Here is a 9,096-nt window from a genome sequence, read left to right on the forward strand (position 1 = left end):
ACATACCAAACATCCGCAAAGTTCGCCAACCTCTATTTATCGTCAAAGACTGAAATCAATTTCCAAAAGACAAGAAAAGTTCATCAGCATTCAACACGGTTATAGATCGATGGCGGGGTGTAGGGTGTCGGTGAAACGGAACGAAAACAAAGAAGATCGTTTAACGATATTGTCAGAGTAAGCCCCGGAGGGCCAGCCACGGTTCCTCCGAGACGAGCTTGAGGGGAACCAGCGCGGCGGATGTTGGGCGTTGGGTGCCGACTCGTTCGGGCTGGCTGGTATTATTCCGAGCCATTTGTCACTCGGCCAAGCCGACAACCCCTTTCGTTTCGCCGACACCCTCTCGCGAGACCCTCTCGCGCGTTTTTATAGCCGCGAATCGTCGCAATATGCCGACAAGGGGCTTAGCTCGCTTCGAGAGAACTCGAGGGCAGATTAAGGGGATGCAAACGCCTCTTTTTCCTGCTTTCTTTTCTCTTCTTCTCGCTCCTCTTCCTCGTCTAGTGTCTTACAGCGGATAGTCGAACGGATTAAGGTCGACTAAGACAGATCTCGCGACTGCGGGACAACGATTCCACAACTCCTCTTCGAGATTTGGTTCCTCCTTCAAATGGCCCCTTCTTTCAGGCAGCGGTAATTAATTCTATGGGGTAGAGAACGGAGGATGGAACATTCTACACGTCTTGAAACCCATCGAAGAGACGGTGGAATTATTGGGCGATTTTTGGGGAATTTTTAAGAAGATTATGGTAGGGTTTAACATATGAGAACTATATCGTTGCTTGGCATCGATAGCGTAGAACTTTCTTCTCGTTGTGCCAGTATCAATTCGAAGCAGCGATACGGGAAAGATATGAAGTTCATCTTCGTTGATTTCTATACTTCTCGATAGTTGAGAAGAAGTATTTTAATATTAAATAATTGAAGAAGACTTAGACAATGTTTAATCCGGTAGATTCGAAAAATTGTTCAAAATATTGCTCGTTCTAAAAAGAGTTTCCAGCTTTTGAGAAACTCCCGAAATAATAAAATTTTTATTTACGAACGAAAATCGCCAAATTCTTTAACAAAAGAATGTGCTAAATTGCTTGAAAAAAATACCTTAATTTTTCAACAAAAAAATGTAAAAAATCTCCAAATTCCTTAATAAGGAAAGTTCCTGGTTCGAAGGAAATAGATAACAAGAAAAATCACGTCAGAAACTGGCGCGAAGATGATAGAAGAAGATGAACGAATATCATGCGATGGTATATCGTCGAGATTGAAAAAGAATCCGCGGCTCTCGTCGTGACAACTTACGGAACGGCCAGCGAGGCGTGCGCGAAATCGCGGATCTAATCTGCTAAAAGTCTGCTTAATTATGAACGGTAGAAACGGGGTGGAGGGCGACAAGGGGCGGCGGCCGAGAAAAGGGGCAAAGCGAGGGGGTGGGTGGTACGCTTCTGTTTTCGGACTTTTCCATTAGCCGAATGAATCGTTAGTCTTTTGTTGACTTTTATTGGGGAACGCTGGTCTGGCACGGTCGTGTCTGCGAGCGAGTCGCCTTGGTTTATCCGGACGATCCGCTTGATTCGCACTGTCTGCCTCCGATTAACCCGTGTCTGCTTTTCCTTCGGTTTTCGGTAGTAATCGTTCTGTTCTTCCTTTTGTCTCAATGAATTCTGTTTTGCCTTATATACGCTGTTCCGCGACTAGTTCGATTTTCTGCGCGATAGTTGCCGCTTGTTCATGTTTTTTTCTATCATAAAGATCTTTATTTTAATCAAGCTGTGCCTTGAAGCTATATTAAGGCGGTATTAGGTTGTACTCTGAAACCACCGAGTTCTAGGAAGATGCATTGTGTTTGAAAATTAGAAATTTCGAAAATTAGGAAATTAGAAAAAATTAGAAAATTTATTTCAAACGATCTACGAAGGAATATCAAGATTCGATAAGAAAAAGGGTCTGGAACAGGGACAAAAAGAAATTGGATATTTCGTGTGTTACATCCTAATACTTTTACTAAAATGGTATCATCAGTCGCGAATATATTTATAATACTGTAAGCACAAATATATAAGAATTAAATAATCCAAGGTGTAAAGAGTTGAATAAAATGTGTACAGTAAAACTTTGTTCATATGAATTCTATGTACTTGAAATTTTAGTTAATACTCTAAAACTTGTGCTCGTTCGATTCATTTGTCTGGACACGAGCCTGATAAATATTGCGGAGAATCAGTGAATTCTATCGTATCAACTGCTTGTTGAAACCCTAAACCTGACAGGTACATGGAAATATTTTGAAACGTACCATACAACGTTGGTGATCTAAATCTTGCTTTTTACTAAAATCTAACAGTATCGATCAGCAAGATGATTAAACGAACGCGATAAATGCAGTAGTACCAACAACTTGATCGAAAAACGATTTATCTTCTCAACAAGAACAATTCGTATAACCAATAGAAACTTCCGACAAATCCATCCTCCCAAAACTCTGCTGCATCTTGAACTCCTCGAAACTCATCTCTCTCTCTCTCTCTCTCTCTCTCGCTCTATAAAATCGTACAGCGAAAGCCACAAGCGCCGTTTCCACGTTTCGACGAGCGCACCAACCCCAACAGCCTATCAAGAAATCAGTAGAATCGAAGGAGTCCCCATGGCAGCAAGGGGGACACGATAGCATTTTGCTGGACAAACGATGGCCTGATAGCGGAACCAGAAGGAAGGCTGCCGCCATCCAAAAGGGGGGTTTGGTCGATAATTCAAAGGGACCACGAGGTTTCGCGTGGAAAGTGGAAAAAGTCGAAGGCTTGACGCGAGATAGTCAAGGCATCGGCCTGTTCCGCTGGTTCGACTCCATCCGATCGACTGGAGGGTTAATTTTCTGGTCAGTTGGTCGCTTCTGGCTCTCCAGGGTTATAGCGGCGATCTCGAGGCCCGTAACAACCCCTACTTTACCCCCTACATAAATATCCGGAATTAGCCATTTCTCCTGACCTCTCTCTCTCTTTCTGCCTCCGTTTCGCCGGCGTTCACCCAGTCCAGGGTGCACACCCCTTGCCTCTGCTCGTTCTGTCTTCGTCTAACCGTCGGTCAGCCAGCCGAGCAGCCGGTTGTCGGGCGGAGTCTACGATCACTTGACCGATTAAGGACCGAACCGGAGGGCTTCGATTCGAGTAGTCGCTCCGTTACGCGGGGGTCGTGAGTGGATTGACGTAATTGAGGAGAAAACACGACGCGAGCCGTCATGTCACGGAATATTCGACCGAGCCACCCTTTCCACCGCGATTAATCAGACCAACCCGCCGACCGCCAAGTGTCTTTCACGATTTTTAAGGTAATCGCGGACTTTTTTGTTGCTTGAGAGCTTTGGCTCGTTGAGCTAGCAATAGGCTATGGAATTTTGGAAGCTGCGCCGATTACAAATACAATTAGGATGCCGCAATAAATAGAGATATTACGATGGACACGGTCTAATCTATCGCTTCGTCGATTTTCTCCCTTGCTGTCAATCTTCGTTATCACGATAGGAGGTAAATATTAACTCCTCCTGCACAACAATTTATCGACTAATAATGTTAATTATAATTGACAAGTTATAAGTTACAGGCCACGGATCCTGTTTGATAATGCTATCATTTCTTGACCTCGATACTTTTAATCTTTATTATCGTTTCGCTTTAACTTGCATAACTATTCCTCAAATTTTTCATCATCCATTCGATACTATTACACAGAACATTTCATATTTGTAACATATGTATAGCGTATACGTGATATACAGGTAAAAAAAATGTTGACGACGTTCCGTAGAAGACAGAACAGGTGATGGAACAGATGATAGAGCAAGTTTATTAATAGAAAAGTTTATTAATCAGCAAGCTGAGTAAAATTGGCATATCACGTAGCCATGGGGATTGTAGCTGTGAGTATTAAATAGATGTAAGTAAAGTTGGCTGGCGTAGATGCCGAATACATTTAAATACCAACTGCACCGCTCCATTACATGAAACAAAATTTCCATTCAAAACGAAAAAATATTTTATATAAATGTGACTTACGTAACTATAAAAAAATAATCTATATCAATCAATAATCTACGATTATTTATATTATTCATTTGTATTATATATCGTTAATCTATTATTTATGAAAATCTATAAAAGCTCGAGTCTGATTTATTCCCGGATTACAGAAGAAAGAAGAAAAGATGAGGAAAACGGATCTTTGAATGGAGAGGTGCTGTCAACTTCCGGTTCTTGATCCTTAAACCGGCGGCGTCGTTCAATGAGAGGGATTTCGCCGCGAATCAAGGACCAGAAGTGACTGGAGGGCCGTTGGATCTCCTCATCTCGTTTTTACTCACTCCGGATTAAACAAAAGCCAAAGCTCCTTAAACTGCGGTCTCGGCTAAGCTGGATACATGCGAGGGTCCTGTGGACTGGCGTTGCTCTTTTATCTGGATCGCGTGATCCTCTTTGCTCCTCATGAACTCCCCGACGTAACAACAACTCGATACGACTGAAAGCCCCGGGGACATTTATGTTTCGTTTATTTCACGAGCCGTGTGCCTCGAGCCACCCTCTACCTGCGTTTCCGCCTTCCAGTCATTCCAATTCCGTGTTCTAAGGTGTCTTTCCTTCGTTTGATTTCTCTGTCTTTGGTCCTTGTTACTCAGTAGCAGAATAGGTCAGAAAAGACTATAGAGGTAGATTTTATTTGAAAGTTCGAGTGACGTTTGAAACGAAGTAAAAATAAGCGATTTCTATGAACGAAGTTCGGACGAACTATTTGGAATTTTCTGAGGCAAAGATCAGTGTGTTTTAAATAGTTCGGCGCGTTGAAAAAATGTTTGAGTCTCGGTTATTTTGTTGAGATTCAGAATTCTCTAATTCTCAATCTTTTTTTTTTGCCGTGAGGTATGAGAGTAAATGTGCGAAACTCTAACGAAGAATAGAATCTTAGAAACTGTAGAGATGAATTATATTCGAGACCGGAAAGAATATTTCGTGTTAAGTAGAGGCAAAAAAATCACATTGGTCAAGTTTAACCAAAGCATCTCGAGCCTGTACCTCGAGTATTTTTGCTTCCTTGCAGGAATTTTGAAATTCCAGTTATTTTCCGAGTTTCGTGATTCTCCAATCCCCGGCCTTCCTTCGAAAAAGTCCTGTAAATAGAATCCTATAAAAAACTGTCCATAGGAATTCTAAAAAGAGGCGCATTCCAGCGACCATTTCCTTCTATTAAGAGCCAATTCTCGCACAAAGGAGCCAGCGAATCCCAACATCGGACCATTTCCATCGAGCCGCGTAACTGACTGGTCGCGAGCAACCGCTACATGGATTCTATTTATTATTTTACCGTCGCTGGGGGAAGGGGTGGAGGAACAATCGATACACCGGCTTGTATCGCGGATATCTCGATGCGGCGTAGGACAAGCGAAACGATGTCCACCGCGGTGGCCATCTAGCTGGTTAGTTCCGGAGGGTGGCGAAACGGCACCAGAAAGAAGGGTGACATTTTTCTCCTAATATGAATTCCACCGGTTCCGCGCTCGTGAATCACCCCGATATCTCTGTCTCTTAACGCCGCCTATGAATACAATATCGAATGGTAAGGAGAGGGTGACCCGACCGGATGGGATGAAGTCGGGAATCGACGATAAAAACGGGCAGCGACGAAACAGCTCTCGCTGCTTTCCTTCGTCCCCTTCTCCCGCTATTTCGATCGTGTCCAGTCACTGTCTTTCGCATACGTCTCTTTTTTTATTTTCCTTTTACGGATTTACGTGCTGGTCGGATAGGGATACGGTGATGATTCCAGTTGTTCAGAAAGTAAAAACGCTGGACGTGAGAGAAATTCGATTGTAAGGGTTCGTTTCTGATGTCATCGCGAGGATATCGAGGTCTTCATTTATTTAATTTATCGAGGATCAAGCATCTAAGTAAAAAAATAAAGCGACATTCTGTCCCGTGAGATATACAGTGGCTATAAAAAGTATTAACACGCCATTGTATCTATTGACGAGACCATTTACATGTTAATTAAGTTCAAGTAGATTAAATTTCGTATCATTCGATAGCACTCATATATTACAAAAATTTGACGCTAATGAAATATGGAATTCGATATGAAAAAAGAAACGACTTATTGGAAAATAAGGGTGCCTGCCAATACTTTTTGGAGTCGCTGTATATATTCGACACTTGTATTATGGTTTCGCTAGAATTCTAATCAATTTTGAACTGTGACATATATACTATTGATCATAAATCGCAAGGCAAAATGAAATTGACACTTGTTAACCGCGATATTAAATTATACTGTGTTCTAAAGATTTTGTTACAGACTTACACGCTTTAGTAAGACTTACGTTTAAAATCAGCAAGTCAAATCCCACAATATATGGACAGGAGTGTCTACATACATTTTCGATTATCGCTATAAAGTATTTATTAAAGAATTTTAGTTAACTTGTTCTTTGATGGACAATGGAAAACTATAATTCTACTATATGAAAGGTACTAGCTTCATTGGTATAAGATTGATTTCATCGACGATCATCTTCAGTAAACGGATTCAATAATTCACGTATTTTACTTCTTCCAAGCCTTTGTCCTTTTATAAACAAATTCCGATATATACGTAATAAATTGTAAAAGTGACGTTTAGAATAGATACTAATTTCGAGGGTCGTTGTTTTACAGGTCGAGATTGATTTTTTACGAGCGATGCACAAAGACCAAAGAAAGCGAAGGGACGGGTTACGCCGGACCCGTGTGGGAAAATCCAAGTCGAGGCAGCGGATCCTGGAACCCTCCCAACAAGACGAAAAGTTCTTCTTCTCCTGAGGCACACGGGATCGAGATCGGGATCGGGATCAGTTACGGAGAGGTCGAAGAAGGACTGATCCTGTATTTGAATACGAGACTCTCGGAGGACTACATGCATTTTAACTACCGTCCAGATGCCGCGGCTCTCACGCTGCCCCGTCGCCCAGCCATCGTCAAGTTTCTAAACTATCGTTACTTGGACCAAGGGTGGAGGGCTCGTAAATTCTAAAGACATTCGTCAGCTTCTCTACCTCTTTTCTCTTTCCATCGCTTCGAGATACCTTTGGAACGTAGTAATTGTTTAGTTTCAAAAACTTTATCACGTTGTGAGGCGATTAGGATGCATTGTGTCTGCATCCGATGTCACATGTAGGTAACAATCTTAAGGAGGTTTGCCTCGTAACAGAGGAGAGAACGTGGAATATTACACGTGCTTTAAATCATCCTCGAGCTAAACATCTTTTCCTCTCATTCATTTTCTTAAATTTCAAAGTAACTGGCAGGATATCTTGAGTTTCAGAAAAACATGAAAAAATTCTTCTTTATATGTGCAATCTCTCGTTACAATCTTATCCTAGTCTTTCTTAAAGCGTTCGAACAATTTCTGTTTATTCAAAGAAGAGCGAGATCGATGCATAGAAATTCGAAGACCTGTCACGGAGAAAATCCTTCATCGGCGAGAGACATCCAATCTACGTGACTAATAATTTCAATTCTCTTTCCCGTCGCTCCCCAGCTAGTCTCAAAAATCCAAGTAAATTTCCACCCCGAATCCTTCTCCTTATATCTTAGCAACTTGAATAAACAAGTATAAGAAGCGTGACGAGCGCTTCACACTCTTTAAGCTTATCTATCAGTATAATTATGAACACAAAGCATCGTAATAATATAACGAGAAAAGATCATTGTGATTTATTCCATTGTGATTGATACTTGACATGCGCCGTGATAACCGAAGAATGTATCCGATGAGAGCCGTGCCAAGCTACCACGAGTAGTAGATACTTTTCTCCAAGAGCAGTATAAAAGTGATACCTAAAGAAAGGACACCTTTCTGATCGCTTGCGTCGCTACCTTTTCGCCATTCACCGCAGGTACTGTTCCACGAAGACAGTCAGCCAGGCGACCGAGCTCGCATCTTACATCCAGCATCTAGTTGGAACACGGAAGAGACAGACGTACACGTACATACGTAGTCGACGCGGAGTCGTAGGCGAGCCCTGTCGAGAGACAGCTCGGAGGAGGGTGAGACAGAGTCGTCGGAGGGTGGCTCGAAGGAGAAGGAATACGAGAGAGAGAGAGAGAGAAGGGAGGGAGAGAGAGAGAGAAAGAGTGACAGAGAGAGAGAGGAAGAAAGAGAGGGAGAGAGAGAAAGAGAGGGAGAGAGAGAAAGAGAGAGAGTAGTCGGGGGTGGAATGTGGGGTGGGGATTGGTGTTGTAGCCGAGTGGGTACCACCAGAGGTGGGTCTGGTTGGCCGCGGCGTCGGCGGCGGCGGCGTCGGCTGTCTTGGACAAAATCAATACTGTGGCCACCCATCCCTCGCCACCCCTTCGCCTCATCCCTCCAGTCACCCCCCTCGACGCCTCTCCGGCCAAATCCACCCGGCAGCCCACCTAAGGTTGCGGAGTAAGTCGGAGGCGGAGGTGGAGGAGGCGGTGGAGGTGGAGGCAGAACTGGCGGACGGCAGGCTGGTGTGGGCTGGCTGCAGATGCCGCGTAATTACCACCCTCAAGACACGTGTGGCGCTCGCTCGCGCATCCCCCACCCCCGCAAGCACCGAGCCAGGGATCGCTGATGCCGAGAGGCTGCTGATGTCGGTGAATGCTGTTCTCGGATGCGAGGATCGCTCTTTATTAAAAGTATAACTTCCGATATCCTGCCCATCACCATTGATTGTGGCTTACTTTCTTTTCTTCCGTATTTCTTTCTTGCTTTTTCTTTGTTTGATTTTTCTTTCGGCAAGTTGGTTATCATCGGCGTTGATGCGAGCTGAACTTCGCTGACTGGAAACTCTTAGTTATCAAGGGGATTCTTGAGCGTTTGTGGGTTTACCGGGTTCTAGGCTCAACGAAATCGATCCTGTCTTATTGTTAGTTTCTTTTACTTCTTTTTGCCTCCTACTTTTCCTTCACTTTTTTTTTTAGGAAGCCTGGAATATTGTTAGGGTCGAGAGGAGCTGACGCGAGACGGTTTATTAAACGTGGGAAACTTGGATATTCGGTTATTAGTAGGTTTCTTAAGTTCAGGTTTAGTGCACTTTGGACCCATCAACATCGA

The sequence above is a fragment of the Bombus vosnesenskii genome, unplaced genomic scaffold (assembly GCF_011952255.1).
Source record: "Bombus vosnesenskii isolate JDL3184/JDL3185 unplaced genomic scaffold, Bvos_JDL3184-5_v1.1 scf7180000013265, whole genome shotgun sequence".
Taxonomy (NCBI): domain Eukaryota; kingdom Metazoa; phylum Arthropoda; class Insecta; order Hymenoptera; family Apidae; genus Bombus; species Bombus vosnesenskii.